We start from the raw sequence: 12,898 nt of genomic DNA, 5'->3' as shown, positions 1-12,898 counted from the left end.
ATACATCAATAATGTCATCAATTTTTATCACACAATGCATTTCACTTTAGTCAAAGTCATTAATCAATTCAAAACTCTACTATGACCTTGCAGCCATAAATAACCACACCAGTTTAGTAGAATTTTATGAGTTTTATTTCCTATTAGTTACAATCTAAGAGCAGATGCGTTAACCTCAAAACCAAGAAACATAATAGCATAGTCACAATATGGCAACTTTGATAAGATTTCATTAAAGCAAGAATCACAAACATTAGAAAATAACACGGCGTGAACATAGATCAAGATTGGCAGAGTGTCAATATTGCGCTAGTTCAACAAAGCATAGTTTTGGTCGTTTGTCTATTTGCGTCAGTTTAGGTGAACACCTGTCCTAACCACTGATTAGCATTAGCATGTTGGGCTTCATGCAAAACAATTTAGAACACCAATTTGGAAAACATTTAGCGAAGGTCTCTGTCAAAAGTAAGCAGTTGGTACCTAGAAAGGAAAAGCAACAGACAAATTACAAATGCATTGTCATAAATTAGGTCAGCGCACAGATTCAGTCTTCATCTTCAGGACATCAGTCAAATCGCCATCAGTCAGAACTCAGCTCTGGGACAAAAGGGCACTTCCCTCATGAGGAGGTAAAGTGTAAATGGGCAGTCTAAGGGTGAGGATGGTTTTTAATAAAATCTCAAGTCACCACACAGAGTGACAGAGTTTCTGGATAAAATCAATAGCATTCCCTACCTAATTCGCCTGACTTCCCGTGACATGGGTTTTTATCCCTTTTTCGTCGTACAGTCGCCCAAAATTCTATTGGATATTTGCTATACCCCACTATCTTTAACATATCGTATAACACATTAGGTAATCCTAATCTTCACCCCATATTGTTTTACAAGTTTTTGATTGGTCTTCGTAATTGACGTCTTCAGAGGTGACACGTCCGTGTGACTTCATCCCTTGGTAATTCTTTGCACATCTTTTGGTCAGCAGTTCCATTGTCTTCACCGGTTTGAATGACCTTGTACATTACATTAATCTACACTGTTTCTATTCATTTATAACATAATGGGGGTTATTCTAACTTTGAAGGAGGTGTTAATCCGTCCCAAAAGTGACGGAAAAGTGACGGATTTACCACCAGCCGTATTACGAGTCCATTATATCCTATGGAACTCGTAATACGGCTGGTGGTATATCCGTCACTTTACCGTCACTTTTGGGACGGATTAACACTCCTCCAAAGTTAGAATAACCCCCTTAGTTTTCAAGACGATGAGAAGCAGTGGAAAACGAATCTACATGGTTACATTCATCTTCTTTCGAAGGAGAAGAACAAGCAGGGTCATGGCCCCTTGTGAGTCAGCACACTGAAAAATAGAAAAATGCATTTAATATGAGAGCCAAACAGCTAAGCTGCAGCTCATGCTAACTTAAGGCCTATGAGGTTTTTCAATACAGATATAATAACGCAAATGTTAGTATAAGGTCATTTGAACGTAACATAAACATTTTGATCATCATTATTAGTTTGCATATACATTGGTGGGCACTCTTCGTGGTCACAATTCAAGTGTACGTTTAAGCAAAATTGCTATTATTATAGTTTTCTATGCGGCAGTATCACACCTTAATTCATAATCATTTCATGTTAATATAGATTATATAAGCTACGCTCTCTCATAGCCATTGAATACTTTTAAAGTGATCCCTACAAACGCATGCCTACAAAGCCTCTGTTTGTCTGTACCTCATTCACGGCATTCGGTCCGAGAGCATTCTTCATAGTTTACAGCTTGCCTCCATTTCTTATGTGCAATGGATTCTAATCTGCGTGCACACTGCACACAGGATTCTGGGCTATGCTGTCATCATCAGGTCACAGTACCTGAAATTTCATGCCGCTGTGTTTATTCTGATTCGTTCAGCAGATCAGACACGGGTCATGAACTACGCTGAGTTAATTGGCAGCAACGTCCGTGTTGTTAGTCGCCTCGCACTGAACCTTTGATGCATCACCCAGCTCCTGCACAGTACGGTGCTTACACGGTAATCAGAGAGAAAAAAATGTATGCCAGTTTTTCTTACATTTTCTGTTGTTTATTTGTTTTACTTGCCTTCATAAAGGGCAGTTTGGTTACTGCATTGTTAGACACACAATGGTTGACCTTGTGTCTATTTTGTATTCAACTGTTTCCATCTATCACTCTTGGGAGCAATTACCATGGATTCCAATGCAACCATCTCCAGCACCAGAAATGCCGGTATTACGCTATACACGTCAAAATAATTCTATGTCAGGACAAGAGGCTCAGATTATGCTTCTCTTTCCATACTTTATTTTAACAGCAGCCAATGAAAACCATGAAAAACAAAAAACTACATATTCCAACACTTGATATGACACGTGATAACCATAGAGGAGGAAGCCTATAAACTGTTGCTTCACACCCAGCCACTCCTCTTTCTTTGCTGCTTCACAGCCAGTTAAGTGATTATTTGTATTACTTCATGTGTTATGGTAATTGTGTTTGGGAGCGGTGTTTTCCCTCCCTAAAAGCGGCCGCTCGGCTCGCTTTCACGTTTTGGAGTCGGGAGCAGGGGAACGAGGACTCGCGCGTCTCCGTGCAGTCCTCTTTTTATTGCCGGTGTTTTATTAGTTTTAACGAGCTCTCTGCATGAGCCTCGGTCTCCAGAGTCCACGCAGCAGTTTATTCGAGCGCATCTCTGTGCCGGCTCCAGAGAGTGTAATTTTTGCCCTGAAGGCAGGATTATTCACTGCTTACCAAGCGGAGCTAACAGTGTTTATTTAGCCCCAGGGGGCTTAAGTGCTTAGCGCTCGTGTCCCGAGTGTCTGTTTGAACCAGGCCGAGCTTTCGTTTACTCTGCCCCAGGGGGGCCTAATTAAAAGTGCTTGTGTCGGAGCGTCCTTTTTGTATTTGGGCATCAACAGTCATAATTACACGCTCGTTCTCAGGAGCTTTTTATCTTTGGGAATAGAGAAGTTCCTGGTTACACGCTTGCAGCTGGAGCGTTTATTGACTCAAATGTAAAAGATTTACACCGGCTTAGCTCCCCACCTACACCCCAGTGCCTGTACTCTGGGGTTGCAATAAATTAATTATTCAGGCTGGGCCTGCACTAAGGGTGTTTTTTCATCACAGGGCAGCTCCCTCCACGTCCTAATCAGCAAAGGTTTTTGTTTTCTTGCCCTGTTACTATTATTGATACTACTCCTTTGGAGTTCATCTGCTGTTTTACAGTATGGCTGGCTATGATGACCAAGCCAAAGATTTGTACTATCTGGATGAACCGGCTGGTTCCTTTGATCAAGACTTGGTATATGCTCTTGATGCAGGAGTGCGCCATACAGTTAATCAGGCTTTAGCTCAAGCTATTCAGCCCATTAAGCACCATCTATTGGGTTTTGTAGAACAACAAGGCTGGGTAGCCCCGTCGGGCATCCAACCCATTGGGGAACCTCCCCGTCCGGCAAACACCCAAGCTTCTAAGCAGAGTACTAATCCGCATTCTGCGGACTTTGAATCCCTTCTCAGAAATATGGCAAGGGAGCATGATTATAATTTGGGATCACAAAAGAAAGCTGTTAGTGACCCAGTTTCTTCTTCTTCTGGTCAATCCTCCGAGCAGGGAGGTGATCCCCCGCGCAAGCGCAAGAAGAAGGTTCATCATCAAGAAGCACCTACCCCTAAGGTCCTGACCTTCGAACCGGAGGATATTGTTCATCCTAGGTCTTCGCTTTGGTTACCACCTCCTGAAGTGGCAGATTATGTGGAATCCCACATTAGACACAGTTTTGATAAGGAGGATCGCTCTAGGCTGAGGTCTGAATGCCCCAGACTGGATTTTCCTTCCAAAGTGACTGAGACCCCCGAATTAGACCCTACTCTCGTCACTTTTCTCAAAAAATCGGCAAAGGACCCTAAGAAGGGTATAGATCGCGCCTGGCATGGATGCCAGGATAAGCTGCTGGACGTCTCCGGTCCATTAACAAAGATTTTGGAGCTGGCCTTTCAGGCCAAGGAGTCTGGTGAGCCCATCAACCCTAACATTCTAGTGGGTTGGGCTCAAAGAGCACTCTGTTTCCTGGGCAATGCCAACTGCGCCATTCCTTCTGAACGCCGCAGATCAGTGTTGATGAAGTTAGACCCCAAATTAGCAGACCTCGCTACCTCTGAATCAGGCCTGTGGCCCAAGGTTTGCTGTTTGGTTCCCCTTTCATGAAAGAACTTTCAAAATTTGTTTCTACTTACGCCAGTTTGGACAAGACACAAGGCTCTATCAGAAGGGTGCTACGTCCACTTTTTAGAGGGGCCGGATGATACAGAGGGCGTGCCTTCGACCGCTTCAACCAACAAGGCCCTCAACGTGGCTACTACCATCAAGGAAGAGGTGGTTTTCAGGAGTACGACTCCTCCTCTGCTACCTTCTATCTATCGAGACCACGATCTGGTCGGGGCAGCTTCCGCAGGGGGAGATCCAAAGGCCATCAATCTTTCTCCCAGGAGTTGGGAGTCACAGGTGAGATTGATTGTAAGTTCAGATGTAATGTTGTGGGGCAGAACTCAGAGTTTTCTGCAAGCATGCCGTCTGATTTCTTCAGACGCTTGGGTCTTACAGACTGTGCAGGGGTTCAAACTAGAGTTTTACGAGTCCCCGTTTCAACTGTGTCCTCCACGGCCAACATATTTTTCCCTTCAAGAACGCGGCCTCATTTCCGCAGAAATATCGGCCCTGGTAAAGAAGGGGGCTGTCGTCAAAGTACCCTTCAGGATTTGTCAGCCCAGTGTTTCTAGTAGACAAGAAAGGGGGCGGGTCTCGGCTGGTTCTAAACTTAAAAGACTTCAACGGTTTTCAACGTTTTTTTACTGTATTGGCATTTCAAAATGGAGGGCATTCATTTATTGAGAGACGTTCTCCAAGAGGGAGACTGGATGGTCCGTTTAGATTTAAAGGACGCTTACCTGACCATTTCTATTTTTCCTCCACATCGGAGATTTCTCCAGTTCCAATGGGAGACCGAGTATTACGAGTACAAGGTTCTCCCCTTTGGTCTGTCTTCTGCCCCCTGGTGTTTCACAAAGGTAATGCGTCCAGTTGTGGAATTCCTTCGTTCCCAAGGGGTACCTCTAATAATTTATCTAGACGATATTCTGATCATGGCCCAGAATCAAGACCTGCTGCTTTCTCATCTGGAATGCACAGTATCTCTGCTTCAGAGTCTCGGTTTTATAATCAATGCCCAAAAGTCAATTCTGATTCCCTCTCAACAGATGGATTTTCTGGGTTTCTGGATAGATTCGGGACAATCTCAATTGGTTCTTCCCACCGGGAAGGTTCATTCGATCAAGAGAGAGTTGAGGTCTCTATTATCCAAACAGACTGTATCATTGAGGGCGATTGTCCGCATAGTGGGCCTGCTTTCTTCTTCGATTCAAGCAATTTTTCCGGGTCCTCTACACTACCGAGCCCTTCAACGTTTAAAGATCTCCCATCTTCAGAGAGGTCTCAGTTATGCGGATCAGGTTCTCCTTTCAGAGGAATCTCGTGCAGAGATGAATTGGTGGTTGGAACATATGGAAGCCTGGAGCGGCAGAGCTATTTTCAGTTCTTACCTGGATGTAGTGATAGAGTCCGATGCCAGTCGTTGGGGTTGGGGAGCCCATTGCGGATCAGTGTCCACGGTAGGCAGATGGTCCAACACGGAGCTGAACCGTCACATCAATTGTTTGGAGCTCCTAGCCGGCTCATTTGCGATCAATAGTCTCTCTCCTCTCAGGGCGAACTGTTGTGTTCTCCTTCGCATGGACAATATCTCGGCGGTGAGATATGTCAACAAGTTGGGGGGAACTCGTTCCCGCATTTTGGCAGAGATAGCCAAGGAGTTTCTGCACTTTTGCCTTCAGCACAGAATTTCAGTGGTCGCGGAGTATCTTCCAGGGGCCAGCAACATGGTGGCGGACTGGAATTCGCATCACCTGAGAGACTACAGCGATTGGAGGTTACACCCCAGAGTTTTCCGGGCACTTTCTGCTCGGTGGGGTCCCTTCTCGATAGACCTGTTTGCGTTTCACCTCAATCGGCAGATCAAATGTGTTTTCAGTTGGAGGCCACATCCGGAAGCAACGAACACGGATGCCTTTCCTCAGGACTGGTCTCAAGAACAGAGTTGCTCTTTTCCCCCTTTCCTGATGATACCCAGGGTATTGGCTCAGATCAGGCGTCAGCAAGCGGAGTTGGTTCTGGTAACTCCTCTTTGGAGATCTCAGGCATGGTTTCCGTTGGCAATGGAGTTGAGTTGCGATCATCCGATCCTACTTCCCTTCCGGGAGAATCTTCTCCAGGACCCTCAGGGTCTTTTACATCCATTGATCCTGTCGGGTCAGCTATTTCTGGTGGCTTGGCGTCTTTCAGGGGAAGATGGTGCATTTCAGGACTTTCGCAAGAGTCTTCCGAGTTCATTGCAGGTTCCTGGTCCTCCAGTACTCACAAGAGATACGCTTCGGCTTGGAAGCGCTGGAGTTCTTAGTGTAGTTCTAGGGGTGCAGATCCTTCTTCAGCAGATTGCTGTCTGGTCCTACATTTTCTATCTTCTTTAGCGGCATCAGGTCTAGCTTATTGTTCTATTAATAATTATCGGTCTTCTATTTCTGCAGGGCATTTACCAGTGGAGGGCAAACCCATTGGGGAGTTTCCCATTGTATGTAAATCAATGAGAGGTATCAGGTTGGCTAATCCTCCTCGCCCTCGCTATTCTTTCCTTTGGGATGTGAACATTGTTCTTCGTTTTCTGGAATCATGGCCTTCCAATAGATTTTTGTCTAGAAAACAACTTTCAGCTAAACTCACGATGTTGTTATGTTTAATTTCATGTAAGATAGTTTCAGATGTTAGAGCTCTGGATTTGGCTGGGAGAGTATTTTCCCCTGATGGGGTTACTTTTTCTATTTCACGTAGAACTAAATGCAATCTGAAGTCCGTTTCTTATCCCTGTTTTGTGGACAACCGCAAACTATGTGTTGTGCAGTGCCTTAGAGCTTACGAGGTGAGTACAGAAGAGTTTCGTTCTGATATGGGGGGTCAATTGCTCATTTCCTTGGTTAAGCCTTATCATCCTGTTTCATCGGCCACCCTCGCTAGATTAATGCGATGGTTACTGAATGAAGCAGGCATTGATGTATCTAGATTTGGTGCTCTCTCTTCCAGAGGGGCTATGGCTTCAAAGTCTTTTGCTTTGGGTTCTCGTTTAGAGGACATTCTAAGGGCAGCAGACTGGTCTTCTCCTTCGATTTTTAAAAGTTTCTATTGTAAACCTATTGTAGATATTGCATCGGTGGTTGTGAATCAGCTTTGAACAAGCATAATCGGAGCCTCCGGTCCTGACATAGAATAAAAAAAATTCTAGCATTCGGGTTAAGAATTTTTCAATTCTATTAAGGACACGGAGGCGAGGATTATCCCACCGCACTGTCGTATATGTTATCTTGTGGTACATAATATTAATATGTAGTTCATTTACAAATTTAATGTATTTCAGTGCTAACCCACCCTATTTGGTAGTAGATATAAGTATCATTTTACGATGTTAAGTTTTTATGGCCTGAATTTTCTTTTTTTCTTAGGAAATGACGAGAAGTAATTTTTGGTCCGTTCTGGTACCGTTCAAGTTTCCAGTCAAGTTGGACTACAGTTCTTCCTTTTTCAGAATTGCATGTGCAAGATTCATGTTTAAGACTATGACTTTTTCTGTTGCGAATATTGGACAAAGAAAGAGGAGTGGCTGGGTGTGAAGCAACACTTTATAGGCTTCCTCCTCTATGGATATCACGTGTCATATCAAGTGTTGGGATATGTAGTTTTTTGTTTTCCATGGTTTTCATTGGCTGCTGTTATAATAAAGCATGGAAAGAGAAGCATAATCCTCGCCTCCGTGTCCTTAATAGAATTGAAAAATTCTTAACGCGAAGCTAGAATTGTTTTTATTCTTAACCAGTCCTGGTGAACCTATTGTCAAGTAGGCAGAGTACACGGAGTATGTTTTAAATGATATTGTCACACTCAAAGAGTACGGGAATGTGCTGTCACCAGAAAGAAAGAAAATTATTTTGATGCACTGCCTGGGTACCGAAGGACTCAGAGTATATAAAGAAATGCATAAAATGGAGAAAGCTGGTGATGTAGGTATATTTAAATGCGCTCTTTTAGATTTGGATGAACATTACTCTCCCACTGTGCTCTTTTAGATTTGGATGAACGTTACTCTCCCACTGTGTGCGTTGCGGTTACCAGATGTACACTTAAAAAAAAAATCAACAAAGGAAAAAAATTCTATTGAGGAGTATGTTTCCAATTTAAAAACTTGCTTCAACATGCAAGTTTGGTAGTTTGCATGATGAGATAAGGCAGTATCTCCTCAAGGTAGCAGGCCTATAAGATCTCAGAAGGAAACCAAGGAAAGAACTCAAAGAACACGTATGACAGGGCCAGTTTTAATAAAGGCCCAAACAAAGGCAGGAACACCAACCAAGGAAAGACCTCAACATTTATTTAGTGTTGCTGCAGCAGTGCACACAGCTCTAGGTCAGAAGGGTGTCCAGCAAAATCAGCAAAATGTCTAGAGTGCTGCACTGTAGGGCATTTACCTGGATTATGCATGAAAAATGAAAAACGAGTCACTTGTTTAACAGAAAGTGATTCGGATTCATTGGAGAATGATGCTGAGGAAGATTCTGAAGTGTTGTATATCAATAAAGTGTGCAAAAAGAAGAGTGTTGTTTTGACTACCAAATGTAATTATAGGAGCAAGCTGTTATGTATTATTAATTTTGGAGGTAATCCCTTATAAGTGGCAGTTTGCTTCGGTTCCGCCTTCACCAACATTGATCGTAGTGTGTGAGAGAGCAATTTTGTAAATGTCATTGGTCCACACTTAAAGCCTACAGATGTTAATCCAGAACACTTTACTGTTGAAAAGATTAACATGTTAAGATGCAGGCTACTTGTATTTCAGTTTAAAAATCGAAGAGTCACATGCAAGCTGTATGTCACAGCTGATGGTCCTTCAGTTTTGGGTTGGAACGACAAAAGAGCATTACATATAATACTTGTCCCCAACAGTTCGGAACACATTTAAGAAGCTTGCGATTGTGAAGAAATTAGTTCTTAATCAATTCCAGGATGTTTTAAAGGGAAAATTGGTTAACGTAAGGGATTTACACACAGAAGTAGAGTGAGATCCTCTGTCATTACAAAAATTCACAATTTACACAATGCTCCTATCATAGAGAGGAAGTCAAAATGGAACTGATTAAGCTACAAAAGGCTGGTATTATTAGGGCCATTGAGTCATCCAAGTGGATTTTGACCATGGTTGTGGCTAGACGAGCCAATGGAAAGATTTGGCTATATGTGGACCTTTGGGTCCTCAGTGACAATATAGTGGTGGACCAATTCCCACTTTCTATGATCAATGAGATGCTTTCGCTGACCAGGGGTGCTAAATGGTTCTCCACAATAGACCTTTCCTCTGTATATCACCAAATATTGTTGTATCCCTCTAGTAGGGGGTCTTACGGCATTCTGTACTCCTGTATTTCACCATATGCCCTTTGGCTTAACCTCTGCAACTGGGATATTCCAGAGACTGATGTCTCTACTATTTGTTGATATGCCGGGGATTGTGTTTTTCCAAGATGATATTCTCATTGTGGGGCACAACAAAACAGAAGATGATGATAAAATAAGAAAGGTTCTAAGAGTTTTGAGTCAAAAAGGTCTGATGGCTGAATTGTCTAAGTGCAAGTTTGCAGAAAAAAAGGTTACTTACTTTGGACATGAAGTTAGGGGTCATGGGATAAAACCTAAGGAAAAGTTGGTGAATGCAATTGTCAATACTCCTTCACCCAAATTTCGGGATGATCTATGGTCTTCCTTGGGTTTGGCTGAATTTTATTCAAAGTTTGTTGACAGGTTTTTGAACAAGATGCATGCGTTGAGAGCAATATTGAAGAATAAGGCTAGTTTTGTCTAGTTTGACGAGTGTCAACAAGTTTTTGAGACCATTAGGGATTCCATTTGCAAAGCACCCAACCTGCAAGGATTCAACCCTGAAGTCTGTACAATTGTCACCACCAATGCTAGTGGCAAAAGTCTGGGTAGTGTTCTCTCCCAGATTGAGGAGATCAAAAATGAGGTAGTTATTACCTTTGTGTCCAGGTCATTAACCCCGACAGAGGAAAAATACTCTGCAGTTTATTGGGAAACCTTAGCATGTGCCTGGACCTTTGAACATTTCAGGAAGTTAAGGTCTGATTACAAACCTCTAACAAAGTTGTTGACTACTGAAGCTTTGTTCAGAGTGGAAGCTAGGATACCTTGATTCTCTAGGAAGTTACACAATTTGAGTACAAAGTTCAGTATGTCCAAGGGCAAAGAATTTCACTGTGGATTTTCTCAGCAGAATGGCATTACCACTGACAGAGGTTGAGAAGTACCCATGGAATGAGTACTCTCTGGTTAACATTTCACAACTAGATGTCTTGCAACAAAGTTTTGATTGGAAGGAATGATCAGAAGCTGAAAAAGAGGATGTTGTTCTGGATTATGTAAAAAAATGTGGTAAGTGGGTGGAATGATGCAGGGCCTGACATTGTAAATTATTGGCCAAGTGGCTGCTTCTGCCACACTGAAAACACTTAAGTTTAAACGTCTCATTAGCCATGTTTTTATTCTTGTTTTTGCCTTGAATCTTACAAATCAAATTTTCTTGTTTTTCCAGATTAAAATAAGCAACTAATTTTCCTGGTGCTTTTATTTTCATGATACAGTTGGTGACACGGGCCGATCGACATGGCGTCAACCCCGCAGTGCCCCAGGTGCACCATTGCCTCTGGCCTGCTTGACCCGGAGGCACTGCCGACACCATCCAATCAGGAGCAACTTCCGGGTAACGAAGGGATTCGTAAATCCCTCCTCAGCGTGTCCTCTGCGGCAGTGGCAGCACCAGGAAGACCACCAAAGGAAGCGGCAGGAGGAGGACCGAGAGGAACACCTGGAGAAGTCGGACGAACCATCCAAATCAACACCAGCACAGCAGACTACTGGTCCCGCAAGCGGCACACGACAACGGCAGTGTTTTCCTCGAGCCAGGGGCCGGAGGACCAGGAGGCGGCAACACCAGAAATCCGGCAACGCTCTGGGGAGAACTTGGCCTTGGCAGGTACGGTCCAGCAGAGGACGGATCTAATAAGCAGTGTGAGTGGGAGGCGGAAGGCAGACAGGCCGGTGGCACACTGAACGCTAATCGTATGAATGGTATTGGGAATTTGTTTTGTCATTTGTTGTTTAGGGTTTGTTGTTCTTGTTCATCTTTATATTTTATTTAAATGTACAAAAGAGGTTTCGGCTTGCTACAGAAGTGACCTCACAAAACTGTCTCTTATCAAAACAAACAAACAAGAAAAAATGAAAGAGACAAGACAGAAGGATGTCTGAACTTTAGTTTATTATTTTTTTTATTATTATTTCCGTTGCCCTAAAGATAACAGAGAAAGGCCAAGACAGCTGAGTTGGTTTTTTGTTATATATTATTAGTAACCCTGAGAATAACATCAACTAGAAGGGGAGCAATACGTCAGAGACAGGGACAGAGAAAGAAAGAGAGATATAAAAAACCCTCAGAAGATTAGAAGTGAGCCGAGAAGAAAACAAGAAATGATAGATCCAGAGAGAAAAAAAACAAGAAAAGAAGAAACCACAGAAAAGTAGAAGATAGCCAAGACGAACTTCAGAAAAGATAGGACCCAGAGAAGGATAACAGGATTCGAAGAGAAAGAACAGTAGACAAGAAAAGAGGACAGGGAAAAGATAAAACAGTTTAGAAAAAAAAAGAAAACCGAAAGAATCTTACCAATCCACCAACAGTTGTTTTCTCTTCTTCTTTTCCCCAAGCGCCTCCTGAGACCCCATCTGGAAGGAAGAAACAGAAGAAGATGAACACCTCATGAAATCCAACGACAGAACAAAGAAGCAAACAAACTTATAAACTATGCACTGTTAGTACTGACTAATAAAAACAAAATTCACAGTAAACCGCTGGCTGCGAATCGTCCTTACGGTATCCCCTGTTACAGTTGGCTATATGTTCTACAGATTGATTTCTAGATAATAGTTTTCCTTGGATATGGGGATTATTAATACATCTCACTAATTTGTCTTACAGTTGAGTATTGTCGACTAGAGTGTCTTAGAATGGAGTGTGGTGGAGTGGAGTGTCATTCAGTAGAGTGTTGGGGAGTGACATAAGAGGATGTGTAGTGTCACAGACTGGAGTTCAGTAGAGTGTTGTATAGCTCAGAATTGTTTAGTGTAGTGTTGTATAGTGGAGTATTGTTGTTTGTGAGAACACAATGCATTTTAGAGTGGCGAGTTATAGTTAGTGTTATCTGGTTAGTGAGTTGAAAAGAGTGTGTAATGAGGGCCACTACTTATAATAATTTGAAGGTGGTAGATACATTGTAAATTACAGTTATAACTATAACTATAGAATGTTTACAGTTTGTGTAGTTTAAACTTGGTTTGTTTGGGGAAAATATGTTTTCCTAACAATAATTAACCTTTAGACTTTGGTCTTTTCATCGACTTTCAAAGTTTTAAAAAACTGTTTCAATAAAATTGTGTTTCTATTTGTAGAGCCCAGTGTCACAAGTGGAGAGTTGTTATTGGAGTGCCGTACAGTACAGTGGAGGAGAGTGTTATGTAAAGTCTATAGTCATGGACTCCAGCATTATAGATTGAAATTGAGTGGAGTAGAGTGTAGTAGCATATTGTACAGTGTAGTAAAGTGTTATATATTGTACTGGCATGGTATCTCATATAGTGAAGTCAA

At 42.5% G+C, this 12,898-nt stretch overlaps 1 long non-coding RNA gene across 1 annotated transcript; it reads left to right on the top strand.

Moving 5' to 3' along the window:
• The first annotated feature begins 10,950 nt into the window (after window positions 1-10,950).
• Window positions 10,951-12,102, top strand: LOC138294174 (uncharacterized). The gene is made up of 2 exons (XR_011203242.1): window positions 10,951-11,230; window positions 11,962-12,102. It is a non-coding gene; the product is annotated as an uncharacterized lncRNA (long non-coding RNA).
• Window positions 12,103-12,898: the final 796 nt, after the last annotated feature.

This window comes from Pleurodeles waltl, chromosome 4_2, assembly GCF_031143425.1.
Source record: "Pleurodeles waltl isolate 20211129_DDA chromosome 4_2, aPleWal1.hap1.20221129, whole genome shotgun sequence".
NCBI lineage: Eukaryota > Metazoa > Chordata > Amphibia > Caudata > Salamandridae > Pleurodeles > Pleurodeles waltl.
The sequence above is the reverse complement of the archived record's forward strand: the minus strand, read 5'-3'. Positions and strand labels throughout refer to the sequence as shown.